The sequence below is a fragment of the Cimex lectularius genome, unplaced genomic scaffold, assembly GCF_000648675.2.
Source record: "Cimex lectularius strain Harlan isolate CLEC.00 unplaced genomic scaffold, Clec_2.1 scaffold204, whole genome shotgun sequence".
NCBI lineage: Eukaryota > Metazoa > Arthropoda > Insecta > Hemiptera > Cimicidae > Cimex > Cimex lectularius.
The window spans coordinates 46,680-64,503 of record NW_019392743.1 but is presented as its reverse complement, the minus strand read 5'-3'; the positions used below and the strand labels follow the sequence as shown (position 1 = coordinate 64,503).

Below are 17,824 nucleotides of genomic sequence, written 5' to 3'. Positions count from 1 at the left end.
TGGATTAACAGACGGAATTTTTTTTCTTGCCAGTTTCACTATTTGACTAATCAAAGTAATAATTAATTTATTTTCAACACGCACGAGCGCATCTGATTTTAATAAATACTCATTGCTATTGCTAATTATTCAGAAATCGTGAGATACGGTCTGGTGTGATGTAGGTCAAATTTGAGATACAAGTAGGATGGGAAATTGAAGAGTTATTTTACACACATTAAAACATATTTTAAATTGTTTTTTCCTTTTTTTGACACCTATATTGTTGTTTAATTAGAAAATTCCTGGAAGATCAAAGTAATGAATTTGAGAAACATTGAACATTTTCTTTATCGTGCCAACGTTTCGATCTTTATTGAGATCATCTTCAGGGCTCAAAGTGTTTGTCTACTTTGTAATTGTGCCATTCTTGCGTGTCGTGTTGAGAGTGCTATTGCTAGAATTTTTTAATGGTTTGTCAACTAAAAAATATTGAATAAAATAAAATCACATTATGCAAATCTTACGAATTTTATCACGGGTGTATCATCAAGGTATCAAGGCCGACATCGGCCAAATTCTATCCTGACTTAAGTTCAAATGAGATTTCTCGGTGATAGGGCGACACATTTCCAACTATCCTCCGTGTCTAAGACACGCTGACGGGTATTCAATTCGGCTTGGTAAACACTCCAAACATAAAACCCAATAAATATCAAGGTTCTCTTTTTACCGTCGTTCCCCCTTTTTCAAGCCCGACCTCTGGTTTGAAAAGAGATGAAAAGGCTGTATATCGGCTTGCCCGGAGGCTCTTGTACTCGCCAGCCTCACATGGTGTTGAAAGGAGAATGTACTACTCAAATCAATATGAATTTTCGAGTATTATCATTTTTTAAGCATACGAAAAAAGACGATTTTTTAAAATAAATCATGGAATTTGAGTAAATAATAGAAAATCAATCAAATTTGAGATACAAGTAGGATGGGAAATTGAAGAGTTATTTTACACACGTTTCAACATATTTTAAATTATGTTTTTATTTTTTTGACACCTATATTTAAATAAAGGCTTTTTCTTTGTAAAAAGTTACTTTCTTCTTTACCTTGAAACCTATTATTTATTTTTGAGTAAATTTAGCCGTTTCCTAACTGCGATAACGTTATAATTTACAAATTTCGTTGATGTAGGACGATTGTAAACTCTTCTCTTAAACATTTCGTGGTCTTTGGAACGATTTTAAATGACTTAATCAACTGAAAGTAATTTTTTTCCTTTAGGTACGGAATTATATAAATTCTTCATGTTCATCTGTTCTCCTGATTCCTAGATTACCTATTAATGCCTGTTTGAAGATTAATAAAAGAACGATAAGATAACGAAGATAACGATAATGTAACGAAAGATACATAAATAACCTAGAATATAGAATCATTGGCATAGTCTCAGAGCAGGTATGGAGAAATAAATTGAAAGAATTAAAATCGGGAGGTCAGCAGGGGAGAATCGTGCTTCAACTATATAAAAAAGTTGTTCATACTCCAACAATGCATTTTTCAAATTTAATAGATGACAAGACTCAAGTAGTAAACTTAAAAAAATAATCCAAAAACTATGTCCCCGTCTTAGTATAAGTTGTAGTTATTAAATTAAGAACAAAAAATTAATTTAAATAACCACCAATGGATATAGATCGGAAGGGGCGATCACCACTCGGACGGGAAAAAACGTGACGTCTCCCACCAATCTGCGAAAAAATAACTCCGCAATTAAGCAGTTAGTATTGAAGGATGGACACAAGGCCAAAAATATGGAGCGTAAATTGGAGTCCTGTCAATCAGGTGCGCGCCACCCGTTTTCGCCAGTGCGAACTCCCCCGACTTTTGATTTTCCTTTCCGGCCCTACTCCGGTTGATAAAGTGTTACAAAAATGGATTTGATTTGAAAATCAAAAGTGAGTCCAGATCAAGGTCTTAAACCCATGAGTCTAGGCTAAGGGTTCAACCCAGTGAGTCTAGACTAAGGGCTCAAACCAGTGAGTCTATACTAAGGGCTCAAACAAATGAGTCTAGTTCAAGGGATCAAACCAGTGAGTCTAGACTAAGAGCTCAAACCAGTGAGTCTAGACTAAGGGCTCAAACCAGTGGATCTAGATTAAGGGCTCAAACCAGTGAGTCTAGACTAAGGGCTCAAGCCGGTGAGTCTAGTTCAAGGGCTCAAGCCGGTGAGTCTAGTTCAAGGGCTCAAACCAGTGAGTCAATGACTCGCATCAGACAGTGAACAGTCGACTCCAGGAGTCGATCCGGAAGAGAAGCAGCCATACTCCGTCCGGGACTCACCAAGAGTACTCAGCCAGCCAGAGCCAGCGAAGATAAGCTTTTGCGACGTGGTCGCAAAATCGATGGTCGAGATACCGCAGAGACGCTGATGACGCTGGACGTGGCGATTATGATGTAAGTCCAATTGTTAATAAACTCATCCCAAATTTAGAGTTGTGGCTGATTTGTTAGATTAATTAAGATTTTGTGGTTTGTGTATATTTAATTTAAAAACGGAATTGTGTAAAAATAAATGTTAAGAAATATACTCTCTATTTTATTGAATTCTAGGACCTCACCTTCCCCTAAGAAGGTTAAGAAGAAGCAATAATAAGGTTAGGGAAAGGGTAAGTAGCGAAGCGCTTACCCCCGACTACTCTCTGATCGCATAGAGAAAAGCGATTATAGAGAGATTGTTCAGCCGACGCGCCATCTCGCCGCTTACAATAGCATATAAAATACCAATTTCTATTTGGTAGATAGGTAAAACATTGAGTTCAAAACTAAGAAGGAAAGAGAATTTCTAAACAGTTGGTAGAATACCTCACTTTATAGTTTGTCCCTTATTAGAACCACACTTGTACTTATTGGCTTATTAAACTTTGACACCTATGTACTTAATTATTTTTAAATAAATACGCGTCGTAAACTGATTCTACAAGATATAGCATAACTAATATCACATTGAACAGATTATAAAGGAAGTATTAGTTTTGCGAATATTATTATTTAAAAAGAACATTTAAGTCCAGGAATTTGTATTCTGCAAGTAGAATATTTAAAACGCCACTTTACCTTAAGCCTCTCAACCTACATACATATTTTGTAAGCATTTGTCTGGTATTACAATACGACGAATCAATTTTGACTTCATGTAATATTTTAGGGCCGACTAACAGTTAAGTCTTCTTTGGTTTGACTTCACGCATATTTTTTTTAATCTGCAGACATGTAAGCATCTCGAACTAGTTACTGATCTAGTTATTATACTAAATTGATTCCCTAAAATGCTAGCTTATCGAACTTGTCAACGATTTTAAGTTTATTCACGAATGCTATTCCGACCACATACCGATTATACTTTCACTTATTAATAAGAGCTCAGCTTTATTAAAAATTCGTACTGCATGCCCAAGAGTTGTCCAGATTATGTACTTTATCTCGAAACCAACAGATTGCCTTTGTTCATTTTTACTGTTTCCCTGCATACTACGTTCAATGATTAAGTCAAAGTCTTAGGAAGAAATTAATAGAAGAGATAATGACAAAAAATATTTTGGTATGATCCGTTAGTTAACAAATGTATAAAAGTGAGATATGATATCATAAAATTATATCAACAAAAAAATAGCATATATGTACGTAACTTTCTAGAAAATTTAAATCTAGAGTTCAGACAGGGTCTCATTTCGAGGAGAGAGCGCGCACGTTTTCATTCATTATACTAAGTTAGGGGGAAACACGTATTTAAAAACAGCTCACGAAGGTGTTTTATGTCTATAATAATGAAAACTAGGAGTGAAATGTTAAATTTAAATTGTTCATACACTAGAAGCGAGGAGAGGCATAAGTTTTCTCTCTGAAATATGTTAGCAGATGAAACTGTCTTCCATTTTGAATGTATCTGCCCGATTCAGCTGAACTACAGAAAAACTTTTTCACATACATTCAAAATAAATTGGAAACCATTTCTCGAATATTTAAATGGACAAAATTGACAGGAACTATACAATTATGTAATATGTATGAATTAAAATATTGAAATTAATTGACACAAGAATTTAATTATTAAATGAATAAATATATGAATTAATAATTATTTATTATTCTTGTTTTTCACTATTTGAATCTATAACTCGTTAATGTTGTGTGAGATTGTTTTGTGTTGATTGATTCAAAGCCTATTTATTTTGTGAATGATTAATTAAGTACTGTACACAATATTTATATATTTATTAATAGTGGCTATGTGCTATAAATGGGCTATGGATATATATTAAATTGATTTATTTGTTACATTTTAAGAAATTGTTTATATATTGTGTTATTATATATATATATATATATATATATATATTGTGTCGGTTGTTTATTGTATTGTTATTTTTTCTGTAGTCGATTTAATATAGGATTCTATACCTCTTATATATACATTATATACATATTATGCGTGCCAACTTCCCCAGACAGATGATATCACAAATGTGTATATGCTTTTTGTACAGTTCATATTTGTATGTTGTTATTTTGAGGAAAAGAAATAAAAAGCATTACTATTCTATTCTACAAAACAATATATACAGGGTTGTGCATTTTTCAAGGTACCATAACTTTTTAAGGGACCGCTTGCTTAAATTGACTCTGGCAGAATTTTTTAATAAAAACGAACTTTTTGGTAAACACTTGGTGAACAAAAATTTAATTTTACATCGCAATACAAGATGGTAGGTAATAAAGGAATTCCTTGAAATAAAAATTATTCTGTACTTATGTCACATTTCAATTTATTTCATAGTGACAATGTTGTGATTTAGATTTCAGGATTAATCCTAGAGTGAAAATAATAGAGAATCTCCACGATTAGGGTAAAGTCAGTCAGTCGATAAGTGAACCAGTCCATTCCTTTGACGAGAGAAAGAAAGAAGTGTGAGATCCTAGGAAAGAATGTAAAGTGTTGGAATCCTTAAAAAAGAGTGCTTTGGTTAACAGCAGTTTGGCTATAAATAGTGAGTATCCATCCACACTTGTTCCAAATGGCCTGGCAAACGGTTTTCATGAAATTCCAGTTTATTTAAATTGAAAAAAGTTTTAATTGTTCGTTTTAAAATCTAAAAGGAAATTTAACTTGTGTTAGTTGTTATTTTCTTGTACAATTAATCAATTTTTTTGAATTCGAATTAAATTGTGTTATAAAAAGACACCTGATCGGTTTGTATTCAGGTTCGATCAAAACCTCTGCGTCTCAGTTCCTAATAAACAGGATTCAGAGTTGGGCCCGTCTTGTTGAATCAAGAAGAGGTAACATTTAAATAAATAAATAAAGCTACAAAATCAACTCATAAGAAATGAAAATGTACTAGGCATTTTCATAAATTAAAATATAAATAACAAAATATTGTCTGTACGCTTCAAGTCTTCCGAACTTCTGAAGGTATCCTCAAATGTTATTTTATCCTTGTATAACGGTCAAACCCTTTCGCATTCCATTAAGGCTGTTATTCCTGTATGACTTATGCGTACTATTGCCTTTTCCCTTTTTCTCATTGGACCAGAGACCAACGACTTAACATGCCACCGTTTGGCAGTGCTATTTCTGTTTCTTTAAGCCCAGCGGTGATTCTTCTTCAACTATACTTAGAAGTAATAGTTTCAAATCCACTAGGCGAATGCTAACTACAAATATTTAAAACAACACTTATTGAAATTAGCGTGGATTATAATATTCTTGATTGTATTGTCTCATTTTTATTTTATTTTCTTCTGATATGTTTTGATTAATTTTTAAACATTTTTTTTAATTTTGATAAAATTAGATGATACACTGGTCAAGTTTGCCTGGGCATATTAGTGCCAAAAAACAAGTTTGCTATTGTAAAAAATTTTACATTATCAATTTTGAACTTGTAATACACAATATTGTTATTGTTAGTTTGAACCTTATTAATTAAGTACAATTAATTAATTGGTCAAGCGGACCACGAAATTAGTGAACGTATTAATTAATCTTTTTATGTAATGTTTTGGTTGAAATGAAAAAGCTAGTGCCACGAGTTTGAGATAGGGAGTTGGTGTCCGAGTGGATCGAAGTCGCGATAGCTCAAGTGGTGGAGCGTATTTAGCCGAAGGTCGTGGGTTCGAATCCCGCGAGTGGCACTAGCTTTTTCATTTCAACCAAAACATTACATAAAAAGATTAATTAATTGAAAGAAGTAATTTGGTCAATAGACTACGAAATATAATGGATTTATTATTTTATTTAGACATAAAACTATCATTAACCTTAAAATGGAAAACGACGGCCAACAACAACATCTTAAAAACACTTAAGTCGTATGGATTAAACATTTCATCTGTTTATTTATTTGGCATTTCTATTTCAGTTCAAGATGTCAGTTCAGAGGGCCAGAAGAAAACTCATTTGTTATATCCATCCTAGAAGAAAATCGTAGTCTAAATAAAAACCACTAAAATTATACAATACATCATGTGAGACGCTACTTTTTGACAATTATTACAACTTTATTTCGTTCGAGAAAGGGAATATCTATAAAATTAAGTTACCGCACCTTGGCCACAATCAGGAGGGGCTCATTGAATTAAACTGAAGGAGGGATCGGATTAATGGGGATTTTGTTTGGATTAATATGGGTGGATTTATATGTATTAATTTTTATTGGTGTACACATCTACTATTCACATCAAAACTAGTATGAGATACTGACGAAGGTGTTTCGAGTGTGAATGACAGAATCGGGGTTTTTTGACCCTTGAGATATATATGTCATCTGCATATTTTATTTTTATTTATGTATTTTTTTTAATCTGTAATCACTAATTTACAATTAATTTCTTACAGTATTTACTATTACAATTGTTATTTGTGTTGTAATTCCCGCTTTTCGCACGTTCAAATTGAGCGCCATTAAAAACCCAGCTTCTCATTGGAACGACGCGTTGGCGGGGGGTATCAGCGGGTTCACTTCTGCAATTCATGTCGAGAGACGTGTATGTGGAAACCCTTCAACCTGACTATGAGCTAAAGGGCTCGAAATCCGGATTGTTGCGAAACAATTTAATGTGAGTAGGAACCATCTTTTTTTAAAAGGATCGAACGCCACACTCACCCCATCTAAATAATTATAACTATAATAACTATAATTTCTATTTTCCACTTTTTCATGTCACAAGGAGAGAGAAAATGAGAAAGAATTCCTGAAAACCTGTACGTCATGACGGTTTAGCATAACGTCTGCCCCGTGAACATGATTAAAGCTTTCTACTTTTACAGTTTAAGAAGTAAACTATTTTGATAATGGAAATATCCATAAACACTTTTTTTGGCCTTTATAGAATTTATTTATTTTTCCAGAATGAGACGCTATATGTTACACAAACAAAATTTTTCAATTTATGTTATTTTACGCATTATTACGGACTTTAGAAAAATGGTACTTTAAAACTGTAGAAAAATAGTAATAACAAATGAAATCTCAGTTAATCTTGATATGTACCCTCTTGTCTTAACTAACAGACATAAGAAAAATTTTATAATTCAAATCTCTTCACACTTCAAAGTTTACACGATCCTTACTTAAGAGAGAGAAGACACAATTTAGTGACAAGAACCAGCGCACCATTTCTCCCGACTTATTTGTCTATTCAACAACGTGCGTATTTTTATGAGAAAAAATCTTTTTATATTCTCTTCTTTCCTCACGCCCAAGAAATTCCATCCAGGTAATAACGGGTCCCTGGATCTAGAGAAAGAGACACCTGCGAATATTTTTTCCCCGGGGGATCTGGGTTAGAATGAGGTGATATAAAGTCGATTCGGACAACATATTTCTTCGTATACGGGAAGGTCAGTTTGTCGTGTAGTCCCAATTTTTCCATATGTACATTTATTCAGTGAAAAGGATTGTTAAATCGGATTAACCCCCTCCCCCGGAATAACAAACATCACCGCTTTTTTAAAAATTTTTAATCGATGAAAAATATCCATTACAAAAGTTTAGTTTCAAGTTTGATCGACAATTTATTTCGGATATAACAGAAGTCTTTAGATTTTATACGTCCTGTTATTTTTACACCTCGGTTTAACGGTTATTATAACCCTTTTTTCAGGCCTGCGCAGTACATCCAATAATTTTCATCATTTTATACTATTCTATCTACAGCAGTAGAGTCCTTAAATATGATTATGCCTTGATGTATAGCCATGGAAGTTTTATACGTCTCTGATCTGTTTGCTTTGATCTCAATGAGTATCCGGTAACCGATAATAAATTCTAATGAAGCTTAGATCATTTGTATATTTTTTGTTTTTATCTGTTCTTCTGTCTCACTCTCTCTCTCTCTCTCTCTCTCTCTCTCTCTCTCTCTCTCTCTCTCCCTCTCCCATACACACACTCTCTCATACATATAACCTTTGTAGATATCTTTCTCACTATCGATCAAACGAATTGTGCGTTTATTTTCTTAACCAAATCCCATTCGTGAAAGACAGGGCCCCAACACGATTTCACAACATCCACTCCATGCTCTCCTCAAACACCAATCCATTAGTTCATTCCCTCTCTTCAACGTCGCATCCTATCCATCCTCAATGCCGCCAAAAAAGACAGTGGTTCGTGACCTCCTAAACCTCAATTACAATCCAGAACATTGAGAGGCCGGCTCCTCCCCCATCTCATCCCAGTGGTTTCCTTCCACATATGACACTAACAAAATATTGTTGGATGTGTAATTTTTTGTACAGAATACAATAAAAATAAAACTTATAAAAAATTGCATAATCAATACAGGGTTAATGGATGCCTTTAGACTTGAACCACTGACTAAAGCCTTCTCAATTTTTTATTTTAATAGATATATTCGCTTAAAAAGTGGGTATAAAAATGCTTGTTCGTTTTACTTCGCTTTGATTTAAACATAATCGGCGGACATCTTTTATGTCCAACTTTAAATTAAGAGCTTAGCTGGCTACAAATGTTTTCCGTTAAAGAGAAACAAAATGTCTATGAAACAATTTTCTGTCAATTTTTGACGTAGAGTGAGAGAATGGGAGAAAGGAAAAAATTGTGAGATAGGGGAAGTGAAAGTTGATGAAAGCTTAAAATAAATAATCCAATTGAAAAAACAATATAATATATTTTAAAATTTGATCCTTGGACCTTGGCTGCACGCCTAATTTGCAAAGCCTTTAAAATAAAAAATAACATATAAATAAAAATGAAGAAAAAAGTATTTAGGACGCAAAACCATTAATTAATTGCAAATATAAGCCTTAAAAAGACGAATATGTTCTAGAAAGCCTCGAGGAACCAGACAATTTTATGTAACATATAAAATATTGAATTGAAATTCTGCTCGGCTAACAACCCTCATCCCTCAGTTTTATTTATTGACAAAGATATGTCCGTTGTTTATTGAGGAATTCAAGAGGGATGTTCATAACTTCCGACTTGAGTAATGTAAACAGGGATTAATCGCCTGAACTAGTTAATTATTTTAATGTACGTTAGCCAAACACAAAAGTGATGGATTAGAGATGAGATTGATGAATCTGTTAGTAACTCGGTAAAGTTGTTTAATTAGTTACGTTTTGTATGTCAGTATACGTAGATTCTGGGATGTAACATGTTTACGTTTGTTTTTTTAGTGTTACTACACTGCTGTTTCCTTATTTTTCTTAATTGAATTTTTTGCTGAGATTTTGAAAATCTGATCTCTCTTTTATTTGTTTTATTCAGAATATAAAACAGTTAGGCACATGTTAGTCCACTCATTCTAAAATATATTCTTTCCTATTTACAAACCATCTACTCAATTTGGATGTGGAGAACACAATATTATACGAGAAGCTTCCCCTTTGAAATGGCCTATTGAAGCTGACTTTTTTTGTAATAATTTTTTATGGCAATTTTAATGTAAGTTCTGGAAGTATGATGACGTTGCCTTTGCCGTCTCGTTCACACAACCACAAACATTTTGTTGAGACAATGCAGTTCAGTTTGTTTACAACAAGTAAATGACACCCGAGGACGTGTCACGGACTTCGATTTTTTATTGTTTTTATTTTTCAATTAAACTTTTCTTTATTTTATTTTTTTTATGGCAAGGACAAACTAGATTTTACCACAAATTTATATTCATTTAACCTATTTATATATATTATTAGTATGAAAATGTCTGCTTTCACTCAATCATTTCATTCTTTCATCCCGAAAGCTCTCAATTTTAGCCCTTCTTTACAAAGTAAATTGTATCATTTATATTTAAATTTCCCAATGGGCCGCTTAGTAATATTTCTAAGTTTAAATCATCGTAAGTTGGGGTTGTAATATTTTTTTAAATATTTGTGTTTTTTCAAAGAATTATTGATTAAAAATATATGAATATATCAAATTTTATTGTAAAATATACCTTAATTCCATTTGTATAAATTATATTTATTATTCTCTATGTTCTCTAGTTTTAATTGTAGAATATTTTGCTAATGAACTATTGTGTAAAAGATATCAAGCAATGTGAAGGGGGTTTTCAGTACTAAGGGCTGATATCAAAATTCAAGCAACGTTGAATATCATTGGAATATAAATGATTTCATTCTTTTACACTTTGCCTTCTTTATGTTTGATTGCTGTATTTGATTAGAAAATCTTCCAAGAGTCGTGGAATTTACCGATTTCAGTTAAAACTTTTTCTGGATGAAATTTTGTCAAAAAATATTAAATATGATGAATATTCGTTCCAATTATATTTTTAAAATTTCTTTTGCACGAATTTCGATAATAAAAAATAAACAGGATGAAATTAGATGTATAAAAAAATTGTAAAAACCGGAAAACGCTTCCAGTAAAGCAGGCCAAAAATTGTATTCGGGACTTTTTGGTTTGCTTCTTGATAAAAAAAAATATTTAACCAACTTTGCTAAATTACTCGATCGCTACGCCACAAATGTTATATTTGGCAGCCAGCCATAGTAGTGGGTATCGTAGATATCGAAATGTATAATTTGTGACCGAGCGACGTAGCAAAGTAGGTTAAAATACTTTTTGTTTAGAACAGTTTAATTTACACGTAGGAACACAAGCATGATCTCTGTAAATAGATCAGATTTTAAATAAACGAATGAGTAGTTCATATTGATTCCATTCTTATTTGTATCTGTCAAAACGACCAAATCGACGTCTTGTTGACATTAGCTGCAAGAGGAAAAATTAAGCTTTCTATCGGTTGTAATAAAGTTTAATTTGGATAAAATTTCAAAAATGTCACAAGATGATTCCCAAAGATGTCTATTTTTTGTTTGACATAAAAATTTGTGTTTTAATAATTCAAAAGGTCATTAAAACGATTCTGAATTGTAAAAACATGTTTAGCCTACCTTACTGGAATCCTTGAAATTTTAATAACTTTTAATATTTCAATTTTATTTAATACGTTATTATTTTCTTATCTTACATAAAAAATCTATTTATTAATAATCTTAAAATATTGCTCAGAAAAGGGAGAAAACATAAATATTAAGAAAAAAGAAATTGTGTTAATTACTTCTTATTTTTCCTTGGCTCCTAGAGTCCATTGGCACGAACTCTCGGACACGTGTCTTATATTTTTCGCCCTAATATCACCCACATCTTGTTGACATTGGCGAGAAATTAAGCTTTTATCGATTGTAATAACGTTGAATTGGGATGGAATCCAAAGGAGTGATCAGTTTTTAAGGCGAACACCGGACATCGAATTAAAAAAATTTGGATATTTGTGATGATTAGTGACCGTTAATCGATATTTATTTAGAAATCGTGAGATGCACACCAGACCGCATCCCACGATTTCTAAATAAATTTGGATATTCCAGATTAAAAATGTCTTTTTTATTTGCTATAAAAATTTGTGTGTAAGAGCTTCAAAGGATGTTCGAAACGACTCCAAATTTTATTAAACCGATGTTAGCCCACTTTACTGTACGCTTCTAAGCTTCTGTCTTTCGACCTAGTTCCACCAAAAAATAAATCAATAAATAAAAAAGTTAAATAAAATTGTTGAACCCACGCCTGTACTATATGCACAAGCAGTCACAAAAAGCCTCAAATTTGGTACGAATATATAAATATGCATATTTTAACGCTGAGAGACTGAAAATGGAAGAGCCATCACACTACAAGGAGATGCCTGGCGAACAACGCGCCCGACCTAAGCTCGCTGCATTTCCTGCTATTCTTAAACAAAATTTCTAATACTGGCATGGCTCTGAAGAAACTTTGGGCAAGTTAAATTCATAATATTGTCTAGAGACATCTGTAATTATACGAGGGGCAAATGTGAATTAAACCACTTCAGTTCAGAGTTTACTGTGCTGCTGAAAAAATCTTATTAGCTGTCTTGTAGGATTTTTTGTCATAATAATGTAAGAAATTAACCAGGCTAATAGTCAAATTTACGTTGTTTAACTTATAAATAATTTTATAATTTGAAAAAATAATGAAAAATGTCAACAAATAATCTAGGATAATAGTTCATCAATCCGAAAATTGCAGTTCATTAATATTCGACTGATGATCGGTAAACGATAATTATAAGCAATTAGTAGTTTATTTTCGCTCTACACGTAATTAAGGCTTACTCCAATTTTTGTCGCATATCTATTTTAATCGAGAGTCAGAAAAAATCAAGTCCATCATTTGTAATGCAACGATCGTGTCAATTTTTCATGGAGTAAAGCATTTATCAAAAGTGAAACACGAGAAGCATTTTTTTTCAGCGCCCTTTTTTGACAAAAATAATAATAAATATAAAAGTTTATATATATATGCCATAACTTTGTCATTTTTTGATCAATTTAAAATCCGTTGCACAATTGTTTTCAACGTAAAAAATCTTTTAATCTCAGGATGTAGAGAATCGTTTTTGAAATTTTTAAGGTGAGCTGGGCCTGAGATACTCTGTAAAAAATTTTTCCAAGAAAAGGTAAAAATTTGAAATTAATCTAAAAAACATTAAACACGTATTTTTGCTGTTTTGATAGCGTCATTGGTTCAAGGGAAATTAGGCCGGGCCATCTAAAAAGGACACCTTGTATCATTGTTCATCCCGTTATATTAATTAAATTCTTTATATGATGTATTATTTGTATATTTTCATATTGTTAATTGAATTATTCTTCATGTTATTTGGTTATCGACCAACATTAACTATATTCAGATTTGGGATATTATTGGGTATCTGGTCTTTCAATGGTTAATACACTGAATTATCCGTTTTCCAAGCTTTCGGCTCTATATTTTGCCTTCCTCGGGGCACTACAACAACTTTATAACAGTAAAACAATTTTTTAAGTTCAAGTAATTTCATAAAATAGAGATAATATCGAAATTGAACAATTCAACGTAGATATGCGAGTCTCTCACTCTCTCTCTCTCTCTCTCTCTCTCTCTCTCTCTCTCTCTCTCTCTCTCTCTCTCTCTCTCTCTCTCTCTCTCTCTCACTCTTTTTTAAAATATTGAATAGAAAAATTATACAAGGTACCTCAACCCCAGTTCAACTGTAAAATTTGTAATAGTTCTGATGTACCCTGTATAATTTTTCTACAAAAAGGTAAAAATTTGAAACTGGACTAAAAAATATTAAACCATATTGTAGATAGCGTTATTGGTTCAAGAGAAATTTTCAGCTGCAACAAAGAACACCCTATTATANAGATATATAATATTTGTTATCCATTTTCATGTTTAGTTTGCAGTTAGTTCTCTGTTTAGTTCTAGGTTGGCATTGTTTCTGATTTTCTGGCTACTTGATATTGGACAGACAATGCGTGAAAATCATGTGATAAATCAATGAACGTCTCGATATAAACATCTTTCATAACCGTTATGAGAACATACATTCTTCATTTTCCGTAATACAGGGGCTAATTGTCTCCGGCTGTGTTTTACGAGCGTTGTTGTCGAGTGCGTTTTGTGAAAATGGGCGTGGCGACTGACCAGCTCGTAAATAATCGTTTTTCTGAGGCGGTAAATCCAGCCGACAACGTTGAGTATGACCGTTTCGAATATCCAGCATTATTTCTCACTGTGGGCTATATTCGACCGTGCGAGTTATCTGTCAGTTTCTCTTTTGGAACATTAACTCGATTTGACAAAACAACAAAAATTATTATACGAAAATACGAGCTCTGCTACGCCATAATTCAAGTCAAGATCGGTTAAATGTATGAAATATAAAGCACAAAAGCAAACAGGTTCCTTTGATGATTACTTCTTTACTCCTCAAAGAAGAAGAAGAAAGTTAAAAAAAATACACTGGGTACTGGAATAACTGTCCATCTAAATATTTGTTCAATTGGCCAATTCAGTCAATATATTTATTTATTCTTCTGTCAATCTATTAACATAATTGCCCCTAATTTTCTTGCCATGATTGCAATAAATTACAACATGAAAATAGAACAAACTTTAATTGCCACCGTTGAAATAATAAAAGAACTAATTCCTAATAATCACTGTTTACTTGTTACACATGTCTGCGCTTGATTTTTGTTTTCAATATAATATGCATCAATGATACACCTCATGAATAACAAATATGGCATAAAATTTCATCCTCATGTCCCACTCAAACCTTCTGAAGTTAAGTAGTAGGGGAAAACGTGGTATTGCCGGTCACTTAGCTTCCAGATATTGCACCATGTTTCATGGTTGAGACAGAGATTTGTCTATAGTGTGATTCAGTATGAAAGTTATTCATGTTTCAGTTGCTACAATCAGTATTTTAATTGTAAACATATTTATAAAATGTGTAAAATGTAAAACAAGTTTGAAGGCAATACGCTGTTCTCTCCTACATATGGAAATACCCAAGTAGAAAATCTCTTGAACATGACCTAATTGTCTTCATTATACTTCAAAATCTTCCTAAGACGGCTATGGTATTTTTAACCACAATATATGATGGAATCTTACGGACCACTAAATTTCCTCCCTCATCCGTAGTCATTCTACATTCCTAAACCTATAATCCCTAATCCTATCCTCCCACTTAACTATACCTAGAGATCCATCAGCTTTCTTCCTGTGATGTCCAATCATCGAAAGATTCTTTTAACCCGTTTAATACCTATCCTAGATTGACGTAAATCATTCCATTTCAACAATCCGGCTTCCGACTACATCACTGCACGATCCAGCATGGTTTCAGAGTCATCGGTACCATTTCCTCCCCTCTAGAGAACATACAGTATTGGGTACGTTCCTGGATGTAGGCTAGCTTTTGGTATTCAAGGCATGAAATACATACATAACACAATAAAGAAAAAATGCAAATCACTTTAAATAATTTTTTCTCTGCTTCTAGGGGTCGGTGGCAAAAGCATTTGAGCATAATTCAATCTAGCCAGCAAAAACAGTTCCAGTAAAATTGGTGGACCCATGTTCGTAGCCTTCCTTCGTAAGTTTATTTCCATGATATTTGTGTTTAAAGATTGTAGTAACTACACAGACAGATTCGCCCAGAAAAGTAAATATTTTGTGCATTCATCAAATTGAAAGTAATTATTTTACCTGTTATTACCAAAAAATTGTAGTGATTTCTACAAAACTATCTATAAAAATTCGTATTTAAGCGTGCTGTTTTTAAGATTTTTAATGCTTTTTCTAGTGATGTGCTTTATGGGAAAAAGTTGTGAAATGCTGAAATAACATGAAAGGTGAAATACCTCGAATACGATTGAGAATCAGACTATCATCAATAGGAACTTTTTTGTCCCATTTGACATGTAGAAAAACCACTGAAATATTCACGACTGATCACGGGACACCCTTTATAATAAATCTGAAATTCATGCACAACAAAGCATAAAAAATAGTTTAAAAAATCACTTAAAATATTTTATTCTCGGTTCCCAGGATTTATTTGAAAGAACGTTTGGACACGTGAGTAATATTTTTCGACCTAATATCACCAGAAAATGTTTCATTATAATCGGTGATCGTTAGCCTCCCCTTGTCAGTAAAACTGTCATACCTCACTCTGTACATTGAATTTAGTTGCAAATAAATCACGTCACCATTATTGGATTAGTATTGAGTTTTTAGACGAAAAACATTTTACTGCTGAACTTCGAGCACTTCGTCCTTCGACAGTTTCTCCAAACATTGAATTGTCTATGTGAGCTTCGTCAAAGACCAAAACTTATCAATGTCCTTATTATTGTCCTTATTTGTTTTCTTTCTTTAAATTGTTAACTGATTAGACCTAGTATAAATTTTTTTCGACAATAATTTATTAAAAAAGTCAATCGCAAAGCACAAAATTAGTGCTTTGGGCTGAAAATAATATGTCAATATTTACATGTTATTTCGCGGAGAATCAGAAGGGAACGAGCTCGATTTCTACTTTTTATTTACCTAAAATATTTAAACATAAGTTACACAACAATTATAAGACAAATAATAATTTATTACTAAATAACTGTTTGTTTTAATTGTTAGTTTAGCTTGACACGGCGCTCGTCACTGTAATGCAAAAGTCCGACAAACTTACAAATGGGTTTTTTTACAAAAATACCATCAACCCGGGTTTTTTATTTATTTATTTTTTTATAGTGGATATAAAAAACCCGGGGTTTGATATGACCTCTGCTGTTTCCAATATCCGTAAAATAAATAATAAATAATAATAATAATGTGGGGAAATCTAGGGGGCCGACAAACAACTGACACCATCGCCAGCTCTTTGTATGTTTTACTTATTTGTCTGGTCTTTCCCGCATTATTTTCAACCTAAAGCACTAATTTTGTGCTTTGCGATTGAATTTTTTCATAATTATTGTCGAAAAAAATTTATACTAGGTTTAATCAGTTAACAATTTAAAGAAAGAAAACAAATAAGGACAATAATAAAATCTTCTGGTAATATTACTACCAAGCTCTTTTAATAAAGCTTCACCGGACTGCTTAATAAACATCTTTAAAAGGGTTACTGCATTGCTTTCTGTATCTCTGTTTAATTAAATAGGTAATGTCTTTTTGAGAACGACAATAGCAGTGAAAAAACCTTGTTGTTAAAAATTTAAAAAAATCCTTTTTTTAAATATAGATTAGAATTTTTTTAAATTAATATTTGAAGTACGCTTTAATTGTGAATTAAGGTAGGACAGAGCAATCTGTACAGCAGGCTAATAAATGAACCAGACGTTAAAATAAAAATTAAAAAAGTAAAGGAAAGAGAGACATGGGGTGAAATGTCTTGGGATAATAAAAACTTCCAGCGTTTTACCTCCGACGAGCCAGCCGTCGTGGGTATTAAGCTCCCGTATCGTTCTAAGGATGTTAATAGGTATCAAAATTCGAAAAAACTGCAGGACGAAGACCACCCCCGTGGGAAGGAGGAAACTTTTTCTATCTTCGTCCTCCTCGCACCATGTAATCTCTATCGGGGATGAAACACGCAAATACCATTTAAGAAAACAATTTCCACCTTGTTAAACGCAAGTTTAAACAGTTGAGAAGGGAAAATAGAAACTGGCACGTATTTAAACCAAAAAAAGTCAAGTGAATTATCTGTTAACTTTATAACGTTTAGCGAATGGGCCAAAAAATCGATAGTGTCATAAATTAGTCTTTTGTGGTTTCCAAGTTTTTTTATTTTTGTTCCAAGATGTTATAATAAAGTAGCCTTTTCTTTTTCTATTGTGATATCTTTTCATTATTATTGTAATACTTAATTGTTACTCTTCATCGAGATGAATTTTTTTTGGACGGCGTTTGGTTTAATTTTAATTAACGATTTTATATAAACTGAAAAG

General features: G+C 32.5%; 1 protein-coding gene across 2 annotated transcripts in view; it reads right to left on the bottom strand.

Moving 5' to 3' along the window:
• LOC106663660 (orexin receptor type 2-like) overlaps positions 1-17,824 on the bottom strand; it is a 155,284-nt gene that overhangs the window by 106,476 nt on the left and 30,984 nt on the right. The window lies entirely within an intron of this gene.